At 42.8% G+C, this 16,764-nt stretch overlaps 1 protein-coding gene across 5 annotated transcripts in view; it reads left to right on the forward strand.

Moving 5' to 3' along the window:
- The window catches only part of PLDP1 (phospholipase D P1), a 129,821-nt gene that overhangs the window by 82,997 nt on the left and 30,060 nt on the right, over positions 1 to 16,764 (forward strand). The gene's annotated exons all lie outside the window — the stretch shown is intronic.

A 16,764-nucleotide genomic window follows, 5' to 3' on the forward strand; every position in this document is an offset into this window, starting at 1 on the left:
CTATGGTCAAGATGACTACCCTACGCTTGGTTTTGGCCTTAGTCATGCAACTTGAATTGGATATGTATTAGATGGATATCAAGATTGCATTCTTGCATGGGGATTTGCATGATGAGATTTACATGGAGCAGCATAAGGGCTTTGCAGAACCTGGCAGGGAGCACCTAGTGTGCAAGTTGAAGAAAAGTCTTTATGTCTTGAAGGAGGCACCTAGGGAGTAGTATCATTAGTTTGATGCCTTTATGCAGTCACAGGGCTACAACAGGAGTGCTATGGATCCGTGTCTAACACGAAGATGGCCCATGATGGCTCATTGCTTATTTTGGTACTTTATGTGGATGATATGTTGATAGCAGGGAAAACTCATGATGAGCTGAATGCTCTTAAATCTGAGCTGAAAAAGAGATTTGAGATGAAGGATTTGGGACAAGCCTCTCACATTCTTGGTATACGCATTAAGCGCAATAGGCATCAGGGACTACTCTACCTCTCAGAGAGGGAGTACATTCATAAAGTCCTTGAGCGTTTCCGTATGCAGGACGTAAAGCCTATTGGCTGTTCATTACCTTCTTATGTGAAGGTTTCACAGGCTGATTATCCGCAGACAGATAAGCAGAGGGTTGAGATGGCCAAGATTCCTTGTGCATCAATTATGGGCAGTTTGATGTATGCCATGATAGCCACCCGTCAAGATATTACCTTTGCAGTTGGTGTTGTGGTATGCTATATGCCTACACCTGGCAAGAACAATGGGATGCCTTGAAGGGTATCATGAGATACCTGAAAGGCATAGCAGATATGTGTATTTGCTATGGCAGCTAGGATACAGGTGTGGAGTACACAGACTCCAATTATGTAGGACATGCAGATAGTAGAAAGTTCACTTCTGGCTATGTATTCACCTATGTTGGAGGTGTTGTCTCTTGGATGTCCAGGATTCAAAAGTGTACCGCTCTCTCTACGATTGAGGCCGAGTATGTTGCAACCATTGAGGCTTGCAAGGAGGCCATATGATTGGGCCGTTTGGTTCATGACCTTGGGATTGATTCTATACCTACATTGCATTCAGATACTATGAGTGCTATTCAGCTAACCAAGAATCCGGTCTTCCATGTGAAGACGAAACGCATTGAGGTGAGGTATCACTTTATACGTGGGGTCGTGGAGGACAAGTTTGTTGACCTTGTCAAGATCACCACTGACGAAAATCCTGCGGATCTACTCTCGAAAAGCCTCACTATTGAGCGCTTTGCCTTCCTCAGGAGATTGATGGGTGTTGGATGAGATGACGTTTTTTCTCATCGTGTTGTACATGTGTACATTGTACTGTCTTTTCCTTTTCTTTTTCACTCCTCACTGGGGCAGATTCGCCTTTAAGTGGGAGGTTACTGGGGGTAAAGGCACCTCTGCCTAGTCGTCGTGTATTACTCCATTGACAGTACCTACCACTGCACACTGCAGGTAGTAGGCACCCGTCACTGTCACTTTATTCTTTATTTTTTTAGTAACAGTTTGAATAAACGAAGGCCCGGTCACAGATTGCGACTATTGGAGTTCCCATTTGGTTTCTCTCTCTTTCTTGCTCTTGCTCTTCCACCATAGCTCTTCCAAGCAAGCTTTGATTCTTCTCACCTTTTAGGTTGTGTAATGAAATGGTAATTCCGTGACTAAGCATTGATTACAACATGCATAAAATTCATGTGAATTGGAAATGTATACTTTACCACTTTAATCTTCAGCATTGAACAGCTTGTTAGCCCCAAAATTGGTGCCCCTTGTGGTATTTCTTTATCTTACATTGCAAATGGAAGAAGTACAACTGAGATCCTTTGATCTCCTTCACTAATCCAAGTGCCTCTTGGTGTCAACACTAACCAGCAAGTCTCCAATCCAATCTGCCCCTTGGTTTGCTTGGGGATTTGCCTTCAGCTTGCGCCTTGAAAGACAAATTCGGCCCCAAATCTGATATTGGCTGGTTGGCCTCTTGAATCTCCTTGAAATTCCTCAATTTCAGTTGCTAGAATTCAAGGCGTAGGCTCTTAATTTCAAGTACACATCCCAAGGTCGTTGTGAAAACTCTAATTTCAGTTGTAAATTATGGTTTACAACAGAGATTGACTGAAATCTCTTCCTCTAATGGCTCAAATTGCAGGAATATGCCGAGACAACTTGAGAATGGCTAGGGGATGAGTAATAATGTTGTAGAGAGAGAAATTTTAGAGTTTCATAGTGAGAAACAGTGAAAATTTTTGCTGCCTTGTTCAAACAGCCATGAAAGCTGCCACTTATAGCTTAAGACCGCCACAAAGATTGTTGCCCCCTCTTGTATGCTATCACTTGCACCAAAAGGACCTTGGGTCGCTGTCACCTACTTCTGGAGGGCTGCAAAGAGCTGTCACATACTGTAGAATTAATCCTCCCTAGTGGTTGCAAATCACATTAGTAGCCTCTCCTTACTCTCTAACCACCTCCTCCTCTCTCACAATGGTTGGAATATATTTCCACCAGCCCCTAAAAATGTCTTTTCCATTTGCATTGGCAAGTTTTGCAAAGTGGCAGCCTTCTAATCCCAATTTCCAACATTATCGAGCTTATTAAATTAATTTTTAGAATATTAATTTAGTAATTATTCCGGCGCTCAAAAAATTAATTTCACCGGCCAATAATAAATTGGTTAGGTTACTTTGTCTTCCAAGAGTCCCTGAGTAGGTATTAGCCCGTAGACCGGTATTAATTAATTAGTTAATGCCTAGTCTTTAATGGCATCATCGACATTAGTGGCCAATAAATTAGTCTACACGCTCAAATTTGACACCGGATGCCATCTAGTACTTGTCAAGCATAACTTTATTACAACTTTTGCCTTTGACATCCACTACATCCTCAAGGTCCTTGGCATATTACCATGAAATAATTGGCATGTGCATCACATGTGCTAAACAACCTTGTACATTTGATTAACAACTTAATCAAATATTATTGGCAAGATTAAAGCATCTTCAAATTTCACGTCCCCATGACAGACCTCCCTCTTGAAGGCGTTGCAATTGTCCTTGATTGCATTGCATTGTGCTAAAGGAAAAGCATATTGTGCTGGAAGTTCCATAAGGCATCATAGTCACAACATTGGTCACTGTTGTCCAACCATGCCATATGTCCCAAACCTTACTGAAATTTTCAAGCCAGCATAAACATGATATAAATCTGAAAATTAGTCTAGAACAAACCCATTGGATTTATCCATAACTCATAGTTTTGAACTGTTTTGACTTCACAACCATAATAAAGCATATTCTTAGCATAAACCATGGCTGAAACTGTCAATGGCATTTACTAATATGCTTTTGTCCATGGAACCAGTTGTAAACCATAGAAAACTGAGTATCAACTGATCATAAACTGATCACTTTTTTATCTGAGAACTGATCTCAAATTGATTGCAAAAACTAATCAGTAACTAATTTAAAACTAATTCCAAAAGTGACCATAAACGGTTTTCAAACTGATAAAAAACTGAGCTGAAAGTGATCAGAATTTTGGCCTCAAGATTGAGGCAAAAACTCATGCATAACCGATCATGAACTAGTCCCAACTTGATGCAAAAGTATAGTCTCAGAGCCGTGGTAACAACCATACTTGTCTGCATATATCTCAAAGTGAGAAGTACATTGAGTAGTGACCCCATGGCAGACATATTGTCAGTGCAACCAGCCTTCCTTCTTGGAAAGGGTGGTAATTTCGTGATTACGCACTTAATTACAACAATCAACAAATAAATATAACTTAAAATGCTCAAATTACCTTGATAATCTCAGACATTGGATACCCTATTGGACCCAAAAGTAGCACCCCTTTCGTATTTCTTTAAGTCGATTGCTAATGGAATGAGTACAATCAGAGATTTACAATCTCCTTTGTTGTTCCAAAAGCCTCTTTGCTGTAGCAACAATTAGCAATCAATTCGGGCCAATTGTCCCTTGATTTTTCACCTAGGACTTGCACAAATGGAATCTCCATTTGGCCAGATGTTACCCCAACTAACTGAATAGCTAAGACCCAACCTCCAAAAACGTTTTCTCAATTTGAATGGGCATTTTGCCAAGTGGCACCCTTCCAAACCCATTCTTTAGCATTATCTAGCCATTTACTTAATTTTCAAAATCAAATAATCCTTAACATTAATTTCATCCCTTTAGATCCTACCCAAAATTAAATGTGCCTATCCATAATTAAATTGGCTCGTTTGCAACTTGGAGTGTTGCCCAATCTGTGTTGACCCTTAGATTGGCATTAATTAATTAATTAATGCCAGTCTCTAGTGTGACCACCAATACTTAGTGGCCAAATAGCTATCCTAGGGTGTGAACTAATACCAACTGATCCCCAAAGCCTAGTAGGCATAACTTATAACAACTTTTGCCTTTCACACCTGCTGCATCCTCGGGGTCCTCGGCATGTTACTGTGAAATATCTACCATGTGTATCATATAATGCTAAACAACCTTGCATATTTGATTAATAACTTAATCAAATGTTATCAACAAGATTTAAGCATCTCAAAATTTCACCTTCCCATGATAGTTAGCACAATACCTTGGATGCATGTTGAATATATCCGAGATCCACTTGATACAAGAGTTGTCCACAACTAGCGGAGTGGAAGTGCTACCTCTCCCTTGAGCATCAGGTAATGTTTCAGACCCTTCCTTTGCTAAACCCGATTGAGCCCAAACCGAAGTCGGCTCTAACTGAAAGGAACCTTGGTAAAGTTGCAACAATTGAGGATGGTTTGCGAAGGCATCCTCTTCCATCCACTTTGCATCTATTGGTGAAATAATGTTGAAGCTTCACTAAGAAGCATATGGAAGCTTTATCTCTAACTTTACTTGCCTCAAACCTCCACTACGTTGTAGGCCTTTCTTCTCCTTAAGCATCGTGATGCTTTATTTTTTTGCAAGTAAAGTGTAGCTAATTATATTACTCAGAAGGCTGAACACAATGAAGTGCACATGGTCAACAGACTAGTTGGAGCTCATGCAAATCACAAATTCATCATGTATACAAGCCTCTCAAGGTGGTCTAGGGGGATGGGGGCAAGAAGCCATAAAGGGGGGATGTATCGCCATTTGGGGCTGCCCGCCTACATCATGAAGAACAAGTTATGGCCACCCAAAGTGCACAAAAAGTGGGCTTCAAAACTTGGTGGATGGATAAAGCCTCCAAGCCGACCATTGCACAAGACCAAGTCTCGATGAGAAAAATTATGTCCTGCATCTGAGCCTCATACAAGAGGTGACAGCCCTGGCTGATTGCCTACCAGCAAAAAGCCCTCTACGAGATACATCCAAGGCTGGGTACCACACGACGGAGAATACGGCAGGCTCCTCTCCACACAAGCTGTGCTGCCTCGCAAGACCACAGGTAGTGCTTTGGAGTTTCAAAGTGCTGTTGCGGGCAGTGCTTACAATCTCCATCCTGTTGTATTTGGGCGAACCAACTCCTAACATCCAAACCCCCATGTGCGAAAAGCCAAAGGAAATATGACACTCTCCTCTACCTCCAGTTGTCCCACAAGCGACACCAGAAGGTCCAACAGAAGGCATCTGTGATGCTATGCTTCACCCAGTATCTGTTGCTCGAAGCCGCCCAATCTATGTCTTCCTGGATTAGTACATGTCTACCATACCTGACTGTGTACTCCAAGAACCTCAGAGGCTTCTTGGCGACTACAGTGGCTGGCCATAGCCACTCTCCGCTATCCCACTCCAACTCATCAAGTGGCCTGCTCTCACATATCCAAAGGTGCCACTCCCGAAACTCCTCGTAGGGCACATAAGGGTTTAGTCGGCACGTCTTCTCCTGGAGTCCTTGACCACATGGATTCTCCTTCAGGAAAGGACAACAATCTGCTCATCCTTCTGTCCTCTGTCAAGAGTCAGTTGCCTCCCATCTTTCACGGTAAAGAAAGTCGAGCGCAGGGGCCACTACGCACTCTACCTGCTATCTATAAGGGGATACTTGTCGATGAGAATCTAGCAGCCCACACCTGCCTAGGCTCCACCGGCTCTCGGATCGGGAGATCCAGCCACTCATGAGGGATCGCTGAGTCAATCTCCCTCCTCCTCAGCTCAGCATCTCGCTGACATTCTGATGCTTGCTACAACACCTCTAGATCTGCCATCTTGTACACCTCCCTCCACGTCTGATAGTATGAGCAGGGCCAGCCTCCTAGCCAGCCCACTGGATGTGGGATTGCTCATCTATCTGTATCCTGTCCCGATCTGTGACTTGGTGGTTCGAGACCAACGGCTAGCGGTCTCTCTCCTCCTGGTATCCTAGGGACCTCCGAAATAGGGCTTTGTGAAGGCCCTGCCACACTCCAAGTAAACTGTGGAGGAAGGAAGATCCATCTCAAGGATGACAGCCTCGGTCTATACTCTTGGAGCCCCTCTTGCAAAAGGACCTTCCAAGTCTGCCCACCTGGTGTGAGACCAGGGACCACTAGCTTGCCCAAAAGGGCCAAGCTCTAGAACGTTGCATAAATGATCCCAAGCTCTCCCTCAGACCGATGCTGGATGATGGTCGCCCACGCCACCTTGGCCCGAGAGTCCCTGGAATGGTATAAGCCAGCCCAAATAAAATTCTCCACTAGTCGGCGAAGCTAAACCACACAAGACGAGGAGAAACACCAACAAGAGGCGATGTACCAAGCCGTCGCTAGGAGGATGCGGTTATCCACCAGGGCTCGGCCCGCTAAAGAAAGGTAGGCAGTGCTCTAGTAGGTCAGCTTCTGCTTAATAGAGTGGAGAATTGGAAGAAACTGCTGGGCAGGAGTGATGTTGAGTCCTACCTGGAACAATAGATATCAGATGGTTTGTCCCCTACTCACTCATCTGAACCCAAGGTGGAGACCCCGCTCCGTGTTGGAGTCTGGATCTGTAAGAAAACCAACCGACTTTCGCCTCGACTTTCGCTTTAGCTGTAGTGCAAAATACCTCACGAGCTAGTCTCACTCTCTCCAACATCAGCTCATCATTCTCTACATAAAGAGTGGTATCATTTGTATACTTTGAGTCCAGCAGCTCAGTCTTCTCCCTCACTAGAAGTTGCAAGCCACGTATCCCACTAACTCGTGAGCAGAGGAAATAGGACCTCGCCTCCACAAAGAGTAGAAACGGATATGGGGCAAGAGGGCAGCCTTGCCGAACAGATCTCTCTAGCCGAAACTCCTCCCTCCTCTTTCCACCAATGAGAACCTTGCATGTGGCAAATTTGTAAAGTGCCAAAACCTCGCAGATCCATGCCAGGGGGAAACCCAGCCTCACCATGGTGCCCTCTAAGAAGTCCCAGTCAACCTTGTCATAGGCCTTCTCAAAGTCTAGGAGTACTGCCAATCCCTGACCATTGTGTTGAGCCCACTTGGTTGCCTCGAAAAAAGTGGAGACATTGTCTAGGATGCTCCTATCATCTTGGAGAAAACCTGTCTGGGTGTCATGAATGATGTTTGGAAGCACGGGGCAAAGTCAACTCCCGATCATCTTGGCCAGCTCCAACCAATCTGCCCCTTTGGAGAGGAGACTAACAAGACCTGTCAATAAACTCCCTGGCATCCGTCTTGAATCGAAAATCTCCTGAAAGGCCAGTAGTAGGGGGTCCTTCACCACCTCCCAGTAGGTAGTGAAGAAAGTCTTAGAAAGACCATCCTCTCCTGGGCGTTTCTGCCCGTCCTACGCATTGAAGGCCTCAGCTACCTCCTTCTCTGTGAAGGGGTCTAGGAGGGAGCGTCCCATCTCCTCTATGACCAAGGGCGGAATGCAATTCCAGACCTGCTGTCTACATCGTTGGAGATTGCCACCTGCTGAAAAAGCTGTCTGTAGAAGTCAGTGGCAATCTCCAACACCTCATTTGGGCTAGATCGAATCCTTCTGTGTTGAACACCTCATCTGGGCATGGGGACTGGGGGATCTCGGGTGGGGGAGGGGGGGGGAGTTGAGACACCTCAGTGGGTGGTAGGGGTGTTTTGACGGGGGCCCGTTGCCCACCCTCTTGCTCTCTGCTGCCATGGCTATGTCTAAGGGGCTGACTGAGGCCCCCCCTGCAGCCTTTCTCTGTATCGTTGTTGGACCCCTGTGAAACCGTTAGCATCCACCTATGGTTCTGCTGACTGAGCCGCCTTGGCTCTAAAGTGCGTGCAGTCTACTGCATGATGCCCAAAGTCATGGTGTCGCAAGCTCTGGCCAGGTTGCCCTGTCACAATAACCTGCTGCCTAAAAGAGTGTCTGCCTACCTCAATCTCAAGAAACTTGGGTATGCTCTTTGTCTTTTGCAGCCACCCGTACCTTCGGGACTCCTGCGGCTATCACTGCATCCGCGAAGGAGGGAGGAAAAACTATGCCGAAAAGCTGTCCAAAGTCCTCTACTAACTGACGGTACTCTAACGCCAGTCCGGGGAATAGAAGGGTGATCAGGTGTCTAGGAAACCTATTGTGGAGCGTGAACTCCTCCATTGTGAAGCCACTATACTAGGGAACCATATAAATGACCCCCTTCATGGAGGCATAAGGTGAGCCATCTACTACCTCGCGGGCTGCATCCACGAAGGTGAGTCGAACCATGAAGATCCCTTGGCCCATGAGAACTACATCTGCAATCTGCGTTGTGCCAATGCGTAGCGTGGAGTGAAGCCAATTCCAAAGCTGGACCCTGGATGGAGGGTGTCGTACGATCTATTCATAGATTGTTGTTTCTTTTAGTTCCAGCTCTGTGGCACGAGCGGAAAGGAGATGTTCCTCAGAGAGAGGACGACATGCAAGGTGTTTCACTAGGGGGCACTCGCAGAATGCTTCAGTGTCTGACAAGAGGTTTCCAGCTGCGCGTCACTGCTGGGAGCTACCAATCTAGACGGAGGGAGCAACGAATGCTAGTGGTATGAATGTGCAACATAGAATGGAGGCATCGGAGCACGTCGACTGGGGAGGTATTTTGTGCGTGAGACAAAGGGCGGCGGAACAACCACAGCAGATCGTGATGCTTTATACTTTCACATCGTTGCAATTCCAACTTGACTAATATGCAACATTGCATTCGATTAAATAGCCCCTCATGTGTATCTGTGTCACGGGGATGTGAAAATTTGATGCTTTGCTTATGCTTAATTGATATTTGATTAAAGGATTAATCAAATGTGCAATTAAAAGATGCATATGTGAGCTGCAAGCTACTTTTTCACAGTTGAAGGCCAAAGGACCCTGTGAAAAAGATGGGTGTCAAAGGCAAAAGTTGTAACAAGTTACACTTGTTAGATTCTAGGTGAATTTTGGTGTCAGTTTGCCCCTAGGACCATCAATTGGCCATTAAGTGTCAACGGTGACACTAGGGACTAGGCATTAATTAATGGATTAATGCTTATCCAAGGGTCAATTAATGCATGGGACCACTTTGGGTTGCAAATGGCCTAGCCAATTAATTTTTGGATGGGAAGGTCAATTTTCTGGGCATCGATTAAGGGTTGAATTAATTTTTAGATTTAATTAATTTTGAAAATTAATTAAATGGCTGGAAATTGCTGAAAATAGATTAAGAAAGCTGCCACTTGGCAAGACTTTCCCATGCAAGTGGAGGAAAGGCTAAATAGGGCTGAAGGGAGAGGGAAATCTCGCTTTTTCATTTTGGAGTTGGACTGTGGTTTCTAGCTTTTGGGGCCATTTCGCAGCCATTGGAGACCATTTTGGTGATGGAGATTGCATATCCTTGACCTTGGGAAATTGGCAATTGCTGCTGATTTTCATTAGAAATTAGGGTTTAGCAGCCACCTTGGGATCCGTGTCAGAGATTGAAGGCTCAAGGGACTAAAATCAGCAGCTGATAATTGAAGATTATCAAGGGATTTCAAGCCATCCCGAATTGAATTTGGGCCAGCATTTGGCCAGCCAAGGGTCAAATTGGAGAAGAAGAGCTCCTGGGTGAATCAAGGGGCAAATGACCCAAAAGGCTTGCTGGTCATTTATGACAACAAGAGCAATTGGTTAGTAGGAGGAGATTGAAGAATCTCAAGTTGTACTCCTTCCAATTGAATGAAAGCTAAAGAAATACCGCAAGGGGTGCCAATTTTGGGGCCAACAGGGTGTCTACTGTCCAAGAATGTTATGGTAAAGTGTGCATTTCATTTTATGTGCATTTATTTATTGCTGTAATTAACTCTTAAATCAGGTTATCACCACCCATTCCAAGAAGGAAGGCTGGTTTCAATCTGACACGCTAGGAGGACCAGGTGCACTAGGAAACATTCTTGTTTGCATACTTTGGACCATTGCAATGTGACTATGCATGGGAATTTGCATACTACCAGCCATACCAAGATAAGTTTTCCCATACATTGCATGTATTACTAGTTGCATTTTTCCTCATGATTGACATTATACAAAGCATTTGCATGGCCAATATTAATACCATGAGTCCCGAACACACTAAGTTGCATATATGTATTGCCAAACTTGCCACTTTGTGCCCGAGCATCATGCCAACATTGTTATACATGGGGTTATGCATATTACCAGCCATACTCGGATACATTGGGCCTTGCACAACACACATTAGTTGTTGTATATGATATGGAGTTATGTCATACATCCCTATATGCGGTCCCTGACCCACTATAGCATGGAAACTAGTGCTGCTACCAAATTAACCTGGCTGCCCCATGATTGCATATATGCCTCGCTGTCCAAAAAACATTGGATTTGTAGTTTCAAGTTGGCCTTGCATATGCATTAATTGTCCCATTGGCATCATTTGCTTATGCTCAATACACACATTTAGAACATGTTGCTGTATTGGCTCTTCCTTTAGTGCATCTTGTTGTCCCGAAGCTCTTAAAGACAATTTCCTCTTCTTGCCTTTGCTACCCTCTTTTAAGGATACAAAAAATGCATGAACTAAGGATCATTTGCCAATTACACAAGCATTTCCACTGTTGTTCTCAACTGATCTTTAAAGTGATTATCGAATTCCTCTTTCTCTTGCTGATTACCAACTTCTAAAGGCTTAGAAGGACCCACAGTTTGGTCTAAACCAACATAATCAACTTGTTGTCCATGTTATAAGCCTATTTCAAGATCAGGCATTGCATTTTCCCCAACGCTTTGTGAATTTTCAGATTGAGAGGCATCATCCTTGCTTGATACCATTTCACTCTCTGAAGATATTCTTGTTGGAATGCTCAGCTGAATATAATTTCAGCACTAGAGCAAAGCTTTTGACCTTCAATCAAGTGCCTCTGGTCCACCAATTTGAGGAAATTGATGATATCCCCGCAATGGAACCATGAAACTAGCCTTCCTTCTTGGAGAGGGTGGTAATTCTGTGATTGAGCACTAATTATAGCAAGCATAAAATTCAGGGAAACTAAAAATGTACACTTTACCACTTCAATCTTGGACATTGGACACCTTGTTGGTCCCAAAATTGGTATCCTTCCTAGTATTTCTTTATCTTATATTGCAAATGGAAGGAGTACATGCCATGACAACTTGTATTTTTGAAACCTCACTTAATATGTCGGTTAATTTTTAACCACATGGTTAAGTAAATGTTACACATGTGAGATGTAACTGAGGTTAAAGTAAATTTAGGAGCCTGCAACTCGAGAAAATCACGAGATATCAAAGGCAAAAGTTGTTGTAAGTTATGCCGCAAACGTACTTGGTGGTATTTGGTGCTAGTTGTTGGCCTACGTCATTAATTTGGCCATAAGTGTCAATTGGTGACAGTAGAGAAGTGGCGTTTAATGGTACCTAACGCCAATCTAATGGTCAAAGATAGCCCAAACACACTTGGGAATGGAAGTTGCCTAGCCAATTTAATTATTGGCCACTCACATTATTTTTTAGAGCATTGAAATAATTATTAGATTAATCTTCAGTATTTTAACTATGCATAATGGTGGAAAAACCATTTGGAAAGGCTGCGACTTGTCAAAAATCCCCATGCAAGACTGAAAAACGTCTTTAGAGGCTGAAGAGAGGCATTTGAGTGGATTTAGCCTCAAGAGAGAGGGAGGTGATGCTGTTGGTCTAATTTGCAGTCATTGAAGGACCTTTTGAGGCAGCCAAGGGCAAGAAAAGACTAATCAACAGCAAGGGACAGCATCTACAAGCTGTTGAGACAAGACAATGGCAGTAAATGACTAATTTTCTTCAATTCTTTGCATCTACAAGCTGTTGAGACAATGTAGCAATGGTAAATGACAGATTTTATTCAAATTTTCGCGAAGAAAGTCTGATTTTTCTCTCTCCTCAACATTCTCTCTCATCTTTCAATCTTTCTACAGCCTTGCTCCAAAGATTACAGCATTGAGATCACCAGAGACTTAGAAATTTCAGATTTCTTTGCTGCTAAACCCTAATTTGCAACGGAAATTAGGGTTTACTAGTAACCTCGGGAAGCATGCCAAAAATTGGAAACTCCTAGACTTGGATTCAATAGGGCTGAAGTCATTTTGAGTCAAAATCAAGTGGAGGGACCAACAAATCAATGAATTTGAGGCATTTTCCATCTTTATCGTAGCGGATGAAGGCCAATTGACTGCCCAAATCAAGGGGTAAATCAAATTAAAGACTTGCTGGGGTCATTTTGGACAACAAGGTAAGTTGAAATACTGAAAGGGATTAGGAGAATCCCATCATACATCTTCTTCTTCTTCAATTAAGTTAAATAAATATTGAAAGGGGTTTCAGTTTTGGGTCCAACAGGGTGTCCAATGTCCAAGATTATATGGTAAAGTGTGTATTTCAGTTTTGTGAATTTGTTAATTGTTGCAAATAGTACTTAATTAGGTTATTTACCACTCTATCCGAGGAGAAAGGCTAGTTTCATGGTTTCGTTGCCCAGACGACTAGTCAATCCCTTGATTTGATGGGCCCAAGGCACTTATTTGCAAGCCAAAGCTTTGTGGTAGTGCTGATTTTTACTTTTAGGTGAGAAATTACAACAATATGTCTTCATGTAGTGAGATGGACTCAAGCAGTGATAATGTCTCTTAGTATGAACATTCACATGAAATAAAGAAAATGCAATGCCTAAGCTTGGACAACAAGTTGAAAATGTTGCTGTTGGGCAAGATGCATGGCCTTTAGGGCATAAGGAGACTGATGACCAACAAAGTGAAGAGAAATTTGATGATCAGTTCAAGAATCAAATGAGGACGGCAACAAATCTCTTTCTAAATTGGCAAAGGATCCTCAATTCACCCAATTTTTGAATGCTCCAAAGAAGAACAGCAAAGGCAAGAAGAAGAAAAAGACGTCTTTTACGCCTTCGGGATAGCAAGGTGCATTGAAGATAATGCCAAACCCTTCATTTGAAGCTCCCAAAGATGCCCATGAAATAAAACAGTTGGTACCTATAGGGCAAGAAATGCAAATACAAGGCCATAACAGAAGTACCAATCTAATGGAGTTTGGATAGCTAGGCATGCATGCTATGATGGGGCAGCTAGGATATTTTGGTGGAAGCACGATTTTGCATGCCATGGTTGGACAAGGACCACATACGGGAATGTATGGCACAAATCCCTATGGTATGCAACAACCAATGCATCGTGTGCAAGGCCCAATGTATTTGGGTATGTTTAGAAATATGCAAAACCCTATGTATGGCAACATTGGCTTGATTGCCTAGGGTGCAAAGTAGCATGTTTGGTACTGTATCTGTACCCTTGAATGCTTATGGAGCTCAAGGAATGAATGCTAATCGAGAAAATGCTCTGCTTGGCATAGGTTTTGATGTAAATTCAGCGTCGTTAGTGATCAGTCCAATGATGATACTATTGAGTTGTGCGGAGCATGGGGCAAAATCAGGAATCAACATGCATTGATTTTCTTTAATAATGGTGCACAAGCCAACTTCATCTCTGTTGACATGGCCGGTCGTCTAGGCATCATAGAGGATGAGATGGGACCCATGGGGAAAGTTGGAATGGCATGTGAAGGCCATACAGAGTCCGTCACACCGCTCATTGGAAAAAGCTTCGGTTGCATATAGAAGGATATGTGGACAACAAAGAGTTCTTCATCGCTCCACTTAAGGGTTGTGATGTATTGCTTGGTATGCCATGGTATCACCATGCATACAATGATTGATTCTCTTACAGAAAAGATCACTATTTAGCATAAGGGAAAGGTACTCACACTTGATGTAAAGTTGAAAGGTGAATTTGTCCTTGTTGTATGTGCAGGTGTCATTTCTAAAGTAATGAAAAATCATCTTTCAACGTACTTGGTTTTTACTAAGGATAAAGATGATAGTGAGAATTTTGGAAACATGTCTAAGTTAGAGAAAGATCGCATGTTATTTCTGAAAATATATGCTGATTACTTCTCTTAGTCACTTCCAAGGCAGCTACCACCTGAAAGAGTAGAAGATCATGGCATAGATCTTATCCGTGCAAGTAACCCACCTAATAAGCCACCCTACAGAGTTAATGTAGTCCGAAAAGAGGAGATTACGAGTCAAGTAAATGAGCTGTTAGAGAAAGGGCTGATTCAGTCCCCCAGCTCATCTCGTTTTTGTTCTTCTGTGCTTTTAGTGCAAAAGAAGGATGGTTCATGGCATATGTGCATTGATTATCATGCTTTGAACAAGATCACAATAAAGAATCACTTTCTGATTCCTCGAATCGATGATGTTATGGAAAGATTACAACGGGCATTCATATTTAGCCGTATACATCTTTTGGATTGTATGAGTTTCTTGTTATGCCTTTTGGACTTACGAATGCTTCTGTCACTTTTAATAGAATGATGAATTGTATCTTCAGGCCACATAGAGGATTTATGGACACTTTCTTTAATGAAATCCACTTTTTGGGGCATATTATATCAGCTGATGGTATTTGCATGGACCTTGCAAAGGTTGAGGCAATACGATCATGGCCACCTTTGAGAAATATGCATGAGATCGGTAGCTTCTTGGGTTTTTGTTCGTACGACAAGCAGTATGTACATGGGTTTGCTAAGGTTGCATCTCCATTGCATGCCTTGCAGAAGAAGGATGTGCCATTTAGATGGTCAGCAGTGGAAATTTCAGCATTTTAAAAGTTGAAGGAAAAGATGATTATGATCAGCTTTGCAATGGCCAAAGGCATGAACACTTTGTGCTAAGAGATGGATTTCTCAAGACACATGGATGATTGTATGTGACAAAGCAGGTAAGGCCTAGAGTTATCATTGAAAATCATGCTCCTCCGTATGCAGGACACAGAGGTATTGATGCCACGGTCAAGGCAGTGAGGCATTTCTTTTATTGGCCAGCTTTGAGGCATGATGTAGAAGAGTTTGTTAAGACATGCATTATATGCCAGAAGGTAAAGCATGATAGGCAAAAGATGTTGGGTTTGTTACAGCCCTTGCCTATTCCAAATAGGCCTTGGCAGAGCATTGCAATGGACTTTATTTTTTAGCTTCCTAAGACACCTACAAGGAATGATGGGATATGGACTGTAATTTGCAATTTTAGTAAACAAGCCCATTTCATTCCGGTGAGAAAGAAAATAAAGGTTGATCATATAGCACGATTGTTTTCGTAGCACTTTTTAATTATCATGGTATATCAGAGTCAATCATTAGTGATCGAGATCCCTAGATGACTAGTTTGTTTTGGAAGAGGTTATTTGAGAATAGGGATATCACACTGAAATTCTTATCATCCTTCCATCCGCAGACAGATGGTAAGTCTGAGGAAGCAAATTCCACAGTGTTAGATCTCTTGAGGTGCTATGTTTAAAACCACAAGACACAGTGGGAGTACTATTTGCCCTTGGTTGAGTTTGCTTACAAGAGAGTGCATAGTTCTACGGGGAAAGCTCCATTTGAGGTGGTTGAGGGTAGCAAGAAGGTACCACCTATTCTGCAAACTAAGGATAAGATCTTTGAGATTGATCGTTATGTGGAAAACTTGGATGTAGTCTATGCAAAGATAAAATATGCAATTCAGAGATCACAAGAAAAGCAAAAGAGGGTAGCTAATTACCACAGATGTGCTTTGTAGTTTGTAGAGGATGATTATGTATTGCTATGTTTTGAAAAGTCAAGGCTGAAAAAGATGAAAGAAAGAGAAAGATTATATCCGAAGTTGAGTATGGGCCCTTCCAGGTGTTGGAGAAGATCAGTGATGTGGCATATCAGCTGAAATTACCTCCACATTGGCGGATACACAATGCCTTTCATGTCAGTTTATTGAGGCCTTTTCATGGTGATGTGTCAGAGGATATGTCTGTTGAAATTCAGCCTGAGGTTGAGGAGTTGGATGAGATATTGGTACCCAAGTAGATTTGGGCACATAAGGAAAGAAAAGTCAAAGGTGAAGTTTCCAAGAGATACTTGGTGAAATTTTAGAATTATTCACCAATGGATGCCAAATAAATGGAAAAGGATGACTTGGTAGACAATCCTCAGTTGTTGCAGCTTTATCTAGATGCCTTTCAATTAAGGCCGACTTTAGTTCGGGCTCCGTCAGGTTCAGCAAAGCAAGGGTCCAAAGTATTGCGTGATGCTCAAGGGTGAGGTAGTACTTTCAATCCTCTAGTTATGGACAACTCTCGTATGTAGTAGATCTCCGATGTATTCAACATGTATCCAAGGTACTGCACTGACAGTATGTTCGCCATGTGGTGGCTACTTAGTATGCTAGTCACTGTGAGATCTATGCAAATGAGTATGAGTTTCACCTGGGCACTAAAACTATACTTTTGCATCAGCTTATGATCAA

The sequence above is a fragment of the Lygodium microphyllum genome, chromosome 8 (assembly GCF_053477565.2).
Source record: "Lygodium microphyllum isolate KBCC chromosome 8, Lygodium_microphyllum_v1.1.10, whole genome shotgun sequence".
In the NCBI taxonomy this organism is placed as follows: Eukaryota; Viridiplantae; Streptophyta; class Polypodiopsida; order Schizaeales; family Lygodiaceae; genus Lygodium; species Lygodium microphyllum.